At 38.7% G+C, this 13,749-nt stretch overlaps 1 protein-coding gene across 4 annotated transcripts in view; it reads right to left on the reverse strand.

Moving 5' to 3' along the window:
• The window catches only part of LOC308640383 (limb region 1 protein homolog), a 102,383-nt gene extending 97,011 nt beyond the window's left edge, over positions 1 to 5,372 (reverse strand). For 2 of the 4 annotated variants that reach the window (XM_081312312.1, XM_081312314.1), the window contains exons 1-2: positions 5,290 to 5,372; positions 3,954 to 3,992 (exon numbers count right to left, since the gene is read on the reverse strand). The gene's annotated coding sequence lies outside the window, so the exon portion shown is untranslated. The remainder of the gene's footprint in view (positions 1 to 3,953; positions 3,993 to 5,289) is intronic. The other 2 variants (XM_081312315.1, XM_081312313.1) reach the window with 2 other exon arrangements.
• Positions 5,373 to 13,749: the final 8,377 nt, after the last annotated feature.

Raw genomic sequence — 13,749 nt, forward strand, 5'->3', positions numbered from 1 at the left:
CTACACTCACCAAAACACCTGGCTATAGTCACTGATGAAGGTCCAATCTGCCAGTTATGCTGCTTGTGTTCTAAATTTCTACATCAGATATATATTTCTTTAATAAACACACACGAACCATACATACACATGTGATTATCTGTGGTATGGCCTTATTTATAATAAGCAACAATTGAAAAAACTTACCACAGAATTGTCGTATCTCCATATTATATGCAGTGGAAACAAAATGTATGACTAGCTTATGAAAACCTTCATAAAATGTGTTAGCTTTTAAAAACTTAGTGGGACCAAAGCATGACAAAACTACAGTCTTTAAAACAATATCACTAGTACAGTGGGAAAGAACAAGGAATTAAAACTCAGCACTTATTTTTTCAAGCTTACTCTGTACCATCTGACTAGATAGATATTTTTATGCTGTATATATGGTCCATATATCTTATTTTAAAATTAGATCTTTCTATTCCTTTGACAGATAAAATACTGAAACTTTGAAAGCTTAAACAAATTCAACAAGGTTACTTCTAGTAAAATACAAAGTTAAAATTCAAACACAGATCTATCTGACTCCAAAATCTGTGTACACAAGCCCCAAAACAAAACCCTATGTAATAATTTACCAAATCAAAAATAGAGTATTTCTAGAAAAGCAGATAAAAATATATTCAATTGGTGATACTGGGAAAATGAGCTGACTTTGGGAAAGGGACTAGAGAAAAGGTAGTTACCCATATAAATGCCAGAGGGAATAACAGATAAGTACAAAGAAAACATTTAAAAAATAGAGAAAAAGAAAAAAGTGCATATTTGTCACATCTCAGGATGAGAAAGGATTTTCTAAAATCAAAAGTAGTTAGAGAAACCAAAGGAAGAAAAGGACCATCCCATTTCTTGATTCTTAGTTTTAATTCTTGTGCTATAGGAGTCTTATTAAGGAAGTTGGGGCCTAATCCCACATGATGAAGATTAGGGCCTACTTTTTCTTCTATTAGACCCAGAGTCTCTGGTTTAAATCCCAGGTTCTTGATCCACTTTGAGTTAGTTTTGTGCACGGTGAGAGATAGCGGTTTAATTTCATTTTGTTCCATATGGATTTCCAGTTTTCCCAGAACCATTTATTGAAGATACTATCCTTTCTCCAATGCATGTTTTTGACACCTTTGTCTAATATAAGATAATTGTAATTTTGTGGGTTAGTCTCTGTGTCCTCTATTCTGTACCATTGGTCTACCAGTCTGTTTTGGTGCCAATACCGTGCTGCTTTTGTTACTATTGCTCTGTAGTATAGTTTAAGGTCTGGTACAGTGATGCCACCTGCTTCATTCTTCCTCCTAAGGATTGCTTTAGCTATTCTGGGTCTCTTATTTTTCTAGGTACACTCAGACACTGCTGGTGGGACTGCAAATTGGTGCAGCCAATATGGAAAGCAGTATGGGGATTCCTTGAAAATCTGGGAATGGAACCACCATTTGACCCAGCTACCCCTCTCCTCGGTCTATACCCAAAAGACTTAAAAACAGCATATACTACAGGGACACAGCCACATCAATGTTTATAGCAGCACAGTTCACAATAGCTAAACTGTGGAGCCAACCTAGATGCCCTTCAGTGGATGGATTAAAAAAAAAAACTGTGGCATATATACACAATGGAATTTTACTCAGCAATAAAAGAGCACAAAATCATGGCATTTGCAGGTAAATGGATGGCGTTGGAGAAGATAATGTTAAGTGAACTTAGCCAATCCCTAAAAAAATAAATGCCAAAATGTTTTCTCTGATATAAGGAGGCTGACTCATAGTGGGGTAGGGAGGGGGAGCATGGAGGAATAGATGAATTCTAGATAGGGCAGAGGGGTAAGAGGGAAAGGGAGAGGGCAGGGAATTAGCAAGGATGGTGGAATGTGATAGACATCATTATCCAAAGTACATGTATGAAGACTCGAATTGGGTGTCAACCTACTTTATATACAACCAGAGACATGAAAAATTGTGCTGTATACGTATAATAAGAATTGTAATACATTCAGCTGTCATTTATTTTTTTAAAAAATAAATATAAATAAATAAATAAAATTAAAAATTCTTAAGAAAAGGACCAGATAACATAAAATATAAAATTCTGAAACTCAAAAGAGCAAATAAATGTAAAAAGCAAAATTAAAACAACCAAAAAATATATTCATGGAAATTAAATAATAATTATTCAATATAATTAAATAGTAAATGTGTTTCACATCAATATACAAAAAGACCACATAAATCAATATGAAAACAAAATAGAAAAGGACAAAAGATATGGAACAAATTATACATGTACCTGAAGTTTTTATATCTTTGTGCCCCATGAAGAGAAGAAAGCCAGCCAGTGCTTTCAAGACCATCAAATGGAATGGAAAACATTCACCATGTGATAGTAAATGCTTGAAAAGATGTGAATGGCATGTGCCACGTGACACACACACACACACACACACACACACACACACACATAGATACACTGAGAAAGAGTGGGCTTTATCTTCTTCTTTGAACCGTTCCCTATTTTACATCCTTCTATAGTGAATAAATACTACTTTTATGTTCAGGAAAAAAGTCAGAAAGAAGCCATTGTTGCTCCTGATGTTCTTAACATGCAGGGCCTGAGTCACGGCAACAGCTAAGGGAATGCTGAAGGAACCTCATCTACAAAAGGTACACTCTGTACTTCCTCAAACATTCTGTATTTTCTCAAATTTACTCATCTCATACATTAAACTGGTAAACTAGTGGATCTCTTACATTTTACTCTGTTCTTTTCTTTTGCATTAGTTACAAAGAACATGATAACAGCTAAAAGAGAAGTTGCAGCAATTTAAGGCATGCAAGAGGTATTTCAGTTGTTGCATATGGATTATCATGATAATATTACAAGGCAAGTTATCCCAAGGTGTATGTCCCCTTGGGAACGCCAAATGCACTGGCCAATACCATATATTTAATGGAGAAGCCATCTCTGATACATCTGTTTCTAGTCCAATGGCAGGTCAGCTGCATGTTATTAAAGAAGGACATTCTACCATTAACTCAAAAGAAGGCTCCTTGGTAAGAAAAAGTCATGTTTTACCTTAAACATGGCATGAAGGAATTCAAACATGCAGCAAATACTGGTCAAGATACTATTTCCTAAACTGGGGTGTGGCTCAATGGTAGAGCGCTTGCCTGGCACGTGTGAGGCACTGGGTTCAATTCTTAGCACCACATAAATATAACAAAATTATTTTTTTAAAAAAGATATTATTTCATAAGAAGACACGCTTCAATAATTTCAAAGTGCTACTTCATCAGGATGGGGAGAAATTTGACTCCACACTAAAACACCTGAAAATGAGGTGCCCTAATTCTGTTACATGCATTTGGTTTTCATAAAGAATGTATCTAACCCACCATAGAACTATCGAATTACATTATCTCTATAAGAAAATAAGTGTTAACACTAATAACTAACAACTAATGACACCAATAAAACAACACTTACAATAACTAGTAACAAAAAATAACATTGGGGCTGGGGTTGTAGGTCAGTAGCAGAGCACTTTCCCAGGATGTGTGTGTGAGGCATTGGGTTTGATCCTCAGCACCACATAAAAATAAATATAATAAAATAAAATAAAGGTATTGTGTCCATTTACAACTAAAAAAAAAATTTAAAATACTGCTAAGAAATGAGGGAGGTATGAGTACGATAAAGAAGAAAAATATCAAAATCTCTAAGAACATTAATGAATTCTAAGAGACAATTATAAAAGAATTATACCAGCATGTTCTAGGAGAGAAAACAGTTTAGTGTACCTACACTAAATTAATATATAAAAAACAGTAAGTCTCTTTAAGAAGAACAGAGAGAGAGAGAGAGAGAGAGAGAGAGAGAGAGAGAGAGATGAGGATGTAGCTCAGAGGTAGAGCACTTGCCTAGTATGCTGAAGGCCCGGGTTCCATCCCCAACACCACCTTGAGAAAGAGAGAAAGAGAGAGAGAGAGACAGAGAGAGAGAAGACGCAGTCTAAATAACCTATAGCACCAATTAAGAGACAGGTATTTTACATTAGTTATATTTCTAAACTCAAGCCTGCAAGATAGATCTTATTTATCATCCTAACTAAGAGAATAGGAAACAAGTCAGATAATAACTATGACTTGCCCAGTGTTTTAGTTTTTCCTCGCTGTAACCAAAATACCCAACAAGAACAACTTTGAGCTCGGGAGGCTGAGGTAGGAGGATCACAAGTTTAAAGCCTCAGCAACTTATCAAGGCCCTGAGCAACTTACCAAGATCCTGTCTCAAAACACAATAATAAAAAGGGGTGGGGATATGCCTCATGAGATAAGCACTCCTGGGTTCAAACTCTAGTGACAAAAAAAGAACAACTTAGATGAGGAGAAGTTTATTTTGGCTCACAGTTTCAGAGGTCTCAGTCCACAGACAGCCAACTCTAATGTGGAAGGGTACAGGGGAGAAAAGCAGCTCAGACGTGGCAATCAGGAAACGGGATGGGGGGGAGATCCTCACAGGGACAAAATATTAAACCCAAAAGCATGCCCCCAGTGACCACCTCCTCTAGCCATACCCTACCCTTCATTCCTGAAGTCACCACCCAGTTAATCCACACCAGTGGATTAGGTTACAGCTCTCATAATCTAATCACTCCATCTTGGAACATCCTTTCAGTGTCTTACACAGGAGCTCGTGGGACGTTTTACATCCAAACCATAATGCCCAGGGTATGCTAGAAAATGGCTGACCAAAGTTGGAATGCAAGTCTACTTCCCTTCAAAGCAATATATCTGATTATCCATATTAAGTCAGTCATTACTTTTTTAAATCACAAAGTTTATACTTGATACAGTGTGTTTTCCCCCTTCCATCATATATTTTGAAATGACAAAGGAAACTAATAGAAAATAAATAAAACAGACTATGGTCCCTGATTTTTCAGGTTTTCAATGAAAATTCAACATAACCAGTTGAATCAAATTTTTCTTCCTAAATATTTAAATGAAGATATTTTATCAAAATCATAATGAATATTAAAAACTGCTTTTAGATTAAATAAGAGAAAAAAGCCTTTCACAGCTAAAAAACAGGAATGGTAAATAAAATCCACTTTTCTGATTTACTAAGGATCCTAATGATTTACTAGAGAAAGTTACAAATTATGAATGAAACTAAGAAAAGAAAAATTTAAAAATACAATGTAGTAAGAAATTAAAATGTTAATAATAATTATACTAAGCAATATATACTAACCATGAATCAGGGAGCCATTTAGCCACTGAATATAGTAGTTTTAAGGAAAAGAAAGCAGGATTTCATTGCTGATTATTGAGAAGGGTAAAAGCAAAACAGCCCCAGCTGAAACTGCTAAAGTGAAGGTGCTCAAAAACAACCTGGAAGAGAAGAGAGTCATGGTCACTAGACAGGACAAACCAATGATCACAGAAGCAACATCAGAAGAATACAAACTCAATTTTCTAATAAAAAAAAAATATTATACAAGGATATCATTAAATATATGTATTTGGAAGACAAATGATGTATATATGGTCCTGGAAGTTAAACTCTCAAACTCCATGAAAAGATCAGTAAATCTGATGACTAGACCTAAAAGACAGATTATATATATATATATATATAAATAAAATACAAGCTTCTCACACTTTGCAGCAGTGGCTCCATTCATATTTTAAACACAAGTATTTATTTCACAATTGTATTTAATTAATAGCTTTGACAATGTATGTTAAAAGCAATGCAACAACTGTCTTGGGTTAAAAAAAAACACTTGTGAAAAAGGTATGAAAAAAATTAATTTAAAATTATTATCTCAGCTGGGTGTAGTGGTGCAGATCTGTAATTCCAGCAACTCAAGAGGCTGAGGCAAGAATGCTGCAAGTTCAAAGCCAGCCTCAGAATCTTAATGAGACCTCAGTGGTAAAGTACCTGTTGGTTCAATCCTCAAAACCCCCCCCCAAAAAAAAAATAAAGAAAGAAAGAAATAAAATAAAATGATTATTTCATGACAAGAAAAGGGAAATGCTAACTACCTTGATCTGATCAGTGTAGACAATATACAAATGCTGAAATAAACACTGAATCTCATTAATATGCACAATCAGTATATGTTAATCAAAAAAAAGAACTATAAATGATCAAGAACAAGAAAAAGCATTAATCCTTCTACCTCACAAATATAAATGAAGTTACCTATTTAATAAATTTTATTTTCAAAAAATAGTCTATCAATAAAATAGATAAAACACAGCTCTAATGTAAAAAAATCTAAAATAAATTAAGTCAACAAAACAAATGGAAAAAAAGCATGAACAATAAATATAAAACATGCTCTCCCCACCCCATCCCCCCAAAATGCACATATGCAATCAAGAAAAAAGAGACATAAAAAGTCCACACACTGTATAATAACCCATGGCAAGGTATATATAGTTACAAGGGGCTTTCGCTTTCTCAGTTACACTTATTCCTGATATGTTTAAACTTTTTATATCAAATACCTAACTTGGAAAAAGTTTTTACAGAATATAATGGCAAAAGAAAAGAAAACTTCACTAACATTCAAAATAGAATCATACTAAACGCTCAAAATACACACTGACTAAAGTAACTTTGAGGTCAGTGCCATCTTGTGGCCAAAAACAGAAGTGAAATATATTCCTAGTTAAAGTCAAAGTGCCCGGAAAACCTGCTGTGTTTGGTAAATTGATGTTAAAAAACCTCAAATGTGGACCATGTGTTACATACCAACATATAATTCAGATAAAACACATGAGAAATGCTACAAACTGGTTCTGCTGAGTAGACAGCACATGTCCTGAGAAAAACACTCTAGACAAAGTCTTCATCTTAGGGTGGATGGCAGCTCTAGTGGTAATACCAGCAAACCTCTCTAGGAAAATGAGGATGTTAGCCCAGCTGCCATCATTCCTACCAGGGCCAAAGCTAAGATCAAATCCAAATTCTCCAGGACTGGCTCTCCTTGTGTGCTTTTCAGGATGCCTTTACCAGGACACACTTCAGCATACACTTAGACTTCCCTACCCACCTTATTCCCTATACATCAAACTGCATTGTTAGCATCCACACCTGCACCCTCCTTAAAGTACACTCCACATACCCACATGGCAAGTCATGCACAAATTTCAAAACAGACTTCACATGTCATCTGCCCTGAGAATCATTCCTTAGCTTCTACCATCTTGCTCCTCTCCAGAAAATTAGCTCCTCTCCCCTCTTGACTCCTGTAATACTCTCATCATACACCTGGCAATAAAGGCCAACACAGTTTTCAAATCAAAAACTATAACCAGTGATCTAACAAAAGGAGTCAGCTTCTGGGACAAACAAATTATTTAAAGTCAAAGAAAACCCACAATTCCTGAACAATTGATCATCACAACTATAATGCTTGATCTTTCATAAAAAACTATTAGAGCCTTTTAATTGTTGTGATTGGCCCTAAAGATAACAAAAATATTTTTTAAAAATCACTGCTGCTGCCACTGAATATAGCTGAATAAAAAAGTTATTCATAAAAGGTTCATGTGACAGAGTTAAAGCTGGCAGAGAGCTGGTCCTTAAAAGAAGGCCCCAAGTTGAAAAAGCACCATAGAACACTGTGCTTTAGATCACACTACTTATGTAATTAAAGAAGAGAGGCCTTTCAGAATTGAAGAAATTTCAGAAATGTCCTTCTGAAATGCAGCAGAATAAAAAAATTACATCTTTAGAGTAATACGTCTTTTGTGATAGTGGAGGGGATAAGACCAGTGTTTTCCCAAGTATCTAACATTTGTTACTATCTCCTTGATCCGATGAGAAAGGCAGAATCTCCCCTCCTCTCCAAAATGTGGTGAGGACCAACACTGAGATGTTGAATATAATGGGGGTAAAGACAGCTGGTCGTCCACAGACCACATCTTGTGCAGTGATTATGAATTAAGACAATAAGACCACTTCAACTTAGTTGAACACTCCACAAAACTTTCATATACTTTCAGTTGGCAAACAAGAGCCAGAACCTTGACTCTTGGATCTCTAATCCCCCGTTCTTGACCACATCTTCAAATCTTCAAGCTCTTTCCAAGCTTTCTGACATGGTCCTGCAGTGCCTCATTCCTGGAAAATGACAATCTTCTCTTTCAGAATGGGAACAGAAGGGTAAACTCCTTCCATACTGTTACTGTTTGGATATGAGGTATCACCCAATAGCTCCTGTATTAATGCAAGAATGTGAAATGACTGGATTGCAAGAACTGTGATCTGACCAGTCCAACCCAGTTTAAAGGGGTGATAACTGTAGGCAGGTGGGGCATGGCTGGATGAAGTGGGTCACAGGGGTCTTCCCTGGCAGGAAGCATTGTCCCTGCAGCCCCTTTTCTCCCTCTCCCCTTTCCCCACTTCTCCCTAGTTACTTGCTGCCTTGAGGGCAGCAGCTTCTCTCTGCCATGTCCTTCCCCCCGCGATGTTCTGCCTTACCTTGGGCCCAGAACATGCCCATCTATGGACTAAGACTTCTGTAACCAAAAAACTTACCCTCCTCTAAATTGTTCCCATCACGTATTTTAGCCACAACAACACAAAAGCTGACTAAAACACTTACCATTTGGGAGCTCTCCACACTGCTGTCTCCACAGGCCTCCTGCCTCACCAGCTGGACATCTTTAACCTTCCATGTCACCTTCTCTAGCTCCTAATCCTCAGAATAGAAAAGTCCTACGGGATTTCTGATCTTTCAAAAAGCTTCTTGAGAAGGACATACAAGTTACATCTTTACTTCTACATCAGTTTTTTTCTTAACACATTGCAGTAGGATTTCCACTCCTCACCACATGTTAGTCAGCTTTTCATTACTGTGACCAAAATACCAGACAAGAACAACTTAGGGGAAAGATCTACTTTGGCTCATTGTTACAGATACGTCAGTCCACCACGGCAAACTCAATTGCCCTGGGCCCTAGGTGACGGCACATCATGGTAGAAGGACAAAATAGAGAAGAGCTGTTTCCTTTAAGGCAGCTAGAAGCAGACAGAGTGAGCCAGAGAAAAGAAGGAGCCAGGGACAGATAGAGTCCCCTGGGGCATGTCCCCAGCGACTCATTTCCTCCAAATGTACCCAACCTGACCTGACAAGAATTTTGACCACCTCCCATAGTCCACTCAAATTATTTATCCATCAAATGGAGTAACCCACTGATAAGGTTACAGCCCTCATTATCCACTCACTTCCCCAAAGCCCCACCTCTGGACATTGCTGCTGTAGAAATCAAGTCTTCAATACACGAGCTGCCGGTGGACATTCCATATCTAAACCCTAACCCCACAGTAGTGAAAAAGTTCTCCTCATGATCAAATTTATCAGATACATTTAAGTTGCAATCTGAACCTGACCTTGCATGATATTTCAAGTTGAGGAGCACTATTTCCATCCTAAGTCTTTGTCTAGCTAATCAGTAAATATATGCTGCATGAATTAGGCTCCCTCATCCCTCACTCTACATCAGTGGTTCTTTAACCAGTGATTGTCAGAATAATCATGTTATTCTGAGCAGCAGTACTATCAGCACCACAGAAGGAGTACCCAGCTCTAGCATCAGGACCCCCAAGGAGTAATGAGAAGCATCATCTGGACCACCATGAGGCTTTTTTAAACACATATCCCAGGGTATCTGACTCAGTGAGTTTTTGGTAACACTCATTCACCAGAAAGATATACATGTTTAAAGTTCTGTGCTAGGACTGTTCTAGGCATGTTACAACAACGAACAAAACAACCATTCTTGCCCTCATGAGCTTAGAATCCAGTTGGGAAAGTCAGATAATAAACTATAAAAGAGTAAATGTGAAATTGTATAACATTAAAATCATAAATGCTACAGAAACATAATGCAAGGCACGGAGGACTAGAAACTGAAAGGAAGACAGACGAGTTTCAGTATTAAGTATGGCCGTCAGTGTAGGCTTCACTGAAAAGCAAAGATTTAGATGGATGTGGTAGGGCACACCTGTAATTCCAGCAGCTCAGGAGGCTGAGGCAGAAGGGTTTTAAGTTCAAAGCCAATCTCATCTATTTAGCAAGGCCTCAAGCCAAGTTAACAAGATTCTATCACAAAATAAAAAACATAAATAGACTTGGGATGGGGCTCAGTGGTAAAGTACCCCTGGATTCAATTCCTGTTGAAAGAAAAGGAAAGAAAAGGCAGGCTGGCTGTCGGAAATTTAGGGGGAAGGTAAGGCAAAGCAAAACAAAATGGAAGGGGTTGAAAGCTCAGTGGGGCAGCTGACAACAAAAGCACTCTGGGAAGACAAAACAGGTCTGAAAGCCCTAAGCCAGGCGTGGCCAGCCTTTTAAGGAAAGCACAAGATATGGCTGCCTTTCAGCAATGAGAAGGGCAAGAGGGCCATGGAGGAATGTCTTGGGCCAGGTGAGCACTTTGGCTCGCACTCTGAGTGGGCAGGAGTGGCTACTCCAGAACTCTGAGCAGAAGGGGGCATGATCTGGCTAATGTTCTGACCAGAAGCAAGGACAGAAGAAGGAGACTCACTTGAAAGCTCCTGAAGCAGATATGGCAGCAATAAAGACAGTAAGATGGGCAGTGTGGTCCTGAAGACAGAACAGATAGATGCCTAATATGGAGAGGAGGACAGGGAGAGGCATCAGGGTGACTCTGGGGCTTTGGGCCTGAACTGAAAGGGTGAAGCTGACAGTACCTCAGATGCAGAAGGCTACAAAGCACAGAAGGCTGAAGGGGAAATGAGGATTCCGTTGTGGATACATGGAGTTTGACAGGACTATCACAGAAGTGTCCACGCTTCTTTCGATAGCTATGAGTAGCTGGGAATTGCTGCCTGCCCTTCTACCAACATTTTGTCTAGATCACTGGTCAAAGTGGTGTCCGCCAGGGTTCTCCACCATAAAATTACTCTTTCCTTTAATTAGTATTCTGAGTAAGGTTAGTTCTTCTTGTCGAAACTTTTGATTTAATTCACTTACTGATTTCTGTATGGACTCAAAACCATTCTACTATACTCAATGGATTAGGATCCATTACAATGATTGACGCTGTTGCTTGAATTGCCTTTAACTTGGTATGAGAACCCTGAAGGATTCTGCCTCCTTCAACATATGCCCATCACTCTCTGGATACTTGCTTGATTCTTTACAATAAGATGTATAAAATTAGGGGCTGGGATTGTGGCCTAGCACATGAAAGGCCCTGGGTTCGATCCTCAGCACCACATAAATTAATTAATTAATTAATTAAAGGTATTATGTCCAACTACAACTAAAAAATAAATATTAAAAAAAAAGATGTACAAAATTAGCCTGGGCCTTTCCTGACCCCAGCCTGCAACCCAACCTCTCTCCAAAAGCACTGTTTTGCTCAGCAGGCGCTGTCTCTGGGCATGCTGGAAATGCTCACTGATGCTGGGAAAGGCACTTCCAGGCGCCTCAGAGGGCAGACAGAGCTGAGCAGTGCAGCATGTGCTGAGCACACACATGTGCACACAAAGACCCATATTTATTTCTATATTTACTTCTAAACTCTCTAGATGCTGGAAACCATGAAATTACGCTGATACCTCCAATTCCAAGGCAACAACTTGGTAATTTGTTTCCATTTTTTCCTTTTCCTCTGATTGTTCTTGGTTCGTCCCATTATCTTTACAGAATCAGGCTTTGCCATCACAAATAACCAATCTCCTATCACACTATCCCCAACCTGTACAGACAAGCACTCTCCTATTTATGGAGCTCCCCACTCTAGACTGTCTGCCATGTAGACACCCTCCTTCCCCCTTGAATCATTCCACCACCCCAGCCAGACTCCCACAAGCACAGACACCATCCTCAGCCTGTAGGGACCCCCTTCTCAGAAGCTCTCTTTACCTATGCAGCTGACCTCACCGGCCAGGCTCCAACACACACACACACACACACACACACACACACATGCCAGACTTCCCTCCAGCACAGACATCCTCCTTGTCCTGCCCAGGCTCACAGCCAGCAAAAGCAGTATCACCTATTTTTTTAATTTTTTTGCTTGATAGTTGGATCAACTATTAATTCAAATCAAATTAAATACCTAGTTGAGAAGAGTTCTCAAAAATGCACTGAGTTACAAAGGGCAGAGGAAGTTAATTTAGGATTTTGAGTACACAGAAACAGAGCATGGAATAAAGGCATATCAGGAATAGAAGAGAAACCAAAGGTGGCCTCTAAAAGGGTCAAAAAAGCCAATAAGAGGCTTAGTCAGCCGTGGAAAGCCCTCTCACGTGGACAGAATGGTGTCACCCTCACCTGTGCTCAACACCATGTCTCAACTCCTTTTTTGTCCTAGTTAAGGTACCTTTCTTCTCTACCTTGCTCACAACTGCTTTCAGGGAGAGGAGGGAAGGCAAGGGAAAAGGGAGACGAGATGGGAAAAGGGGAGTGACATTGATCCCACCTGCTACACCACAAGCAACCTTTTTTGTTGTTGTTGTTTTGCCGATGTTATTTAATTCACATCCTACAAAGGAGATGAAAGCCCTCCTTTACAAATAGAGAAAGCCAATCTTTGCTTCTCCATCTCTTCTGGATGCAAGTTAATTTTGGGTGCAAACTATGAATGCATACCAGCCTCACTCTCTGGTTTTCGTTTTCACTCTTATCACCAATGCAGGGGAAGGGAGTTGACCAGACAACACTCATCCTCTCCGGTGACTCTCTCCAGGCTTCCCCCTCCTAACTCTGTTGTAACTGCAAACCCATCTACCTTTAGGAACAGGATACAGCACAAATCTCGACACAGAAACTACTTAGTGGGAAAGCTTACTTATCATGCTGTGCAGCTGCCCCGCTGGAGCAGAGGAAGGAAGTACAGCCTGCTAGTGGACAGTTTCACAAGAAAACAGGACACAGTTGCAACCTCATTAAACACACTTTTACAGATAAAGGGCAAAGTGATATGCTCTGTTAAGTTTATAAATTATTAATTTTGAAGTGCATTTAAGTACATTTACCACCAAAGTTGTGCAGACTAAATGATGAAGAGAAAGGCCCATACTTCACTTACCCTTCACACCTAGAGGATTTCACATGGAGGAAGATCTGCCCTTTACTCAGTCTGTGATTCATGACTGTTTTTTAGATGTAGTGAAGTGAATTGTAGTTTTACAGAAGCATTAATTTAGATAAATATCACAATGTTAGTAATAAAATTAAGACCCCCTAACCCTGTAAATTTAAAACATCAAGCTTAGGGCCTAAGTTGGAGCCTAAGGAAAGAATCTCTACAGTGAAGTTGCAATTATTTTTGTTTCTTATCCAACTTTCCTAGGACACTTGAAATAATTTAAATTGCCAAATCTAGTAAGGCAGAATCCATTTATATTCATTTTTCAATTATGAATCAAATCTGGTCTATTCAAGTCATTTGTTAGCTAAAACGACTCTTTCATTGAGGTGAAATTCACACTATATGAAATCCACACTGCAAGACCTATTAGTCCTTCATCTCTTTTTATGGCTGAATACTGTTCTGTAACATGTGACTACATGTTAGTACACGTGTATCAATGTATTGGAAGCACAGGTAATCTCTTTCCCTCTTCCCCTTTTCTTGCCCTCTCACCTCTCCCCTTATCAAAGATGCATAATCTGATAGTAGTCATGAAGAGACATCAGACAAAACCAAATAAGTGACC

Source organism: Spermophilus citellus, assembly GCF_964194105.1.
Source record: "Spermophilus citellus genome assembly, contig: SCAFFOLD_131, whole genome shotgun sequence".
Classification (NCBI taxonomy): Eukaryota; Metazoa; Chordata; class Mammalia; order Rodentia; family Sciuridae; genus Spermophilus; species Spermophilus citellus.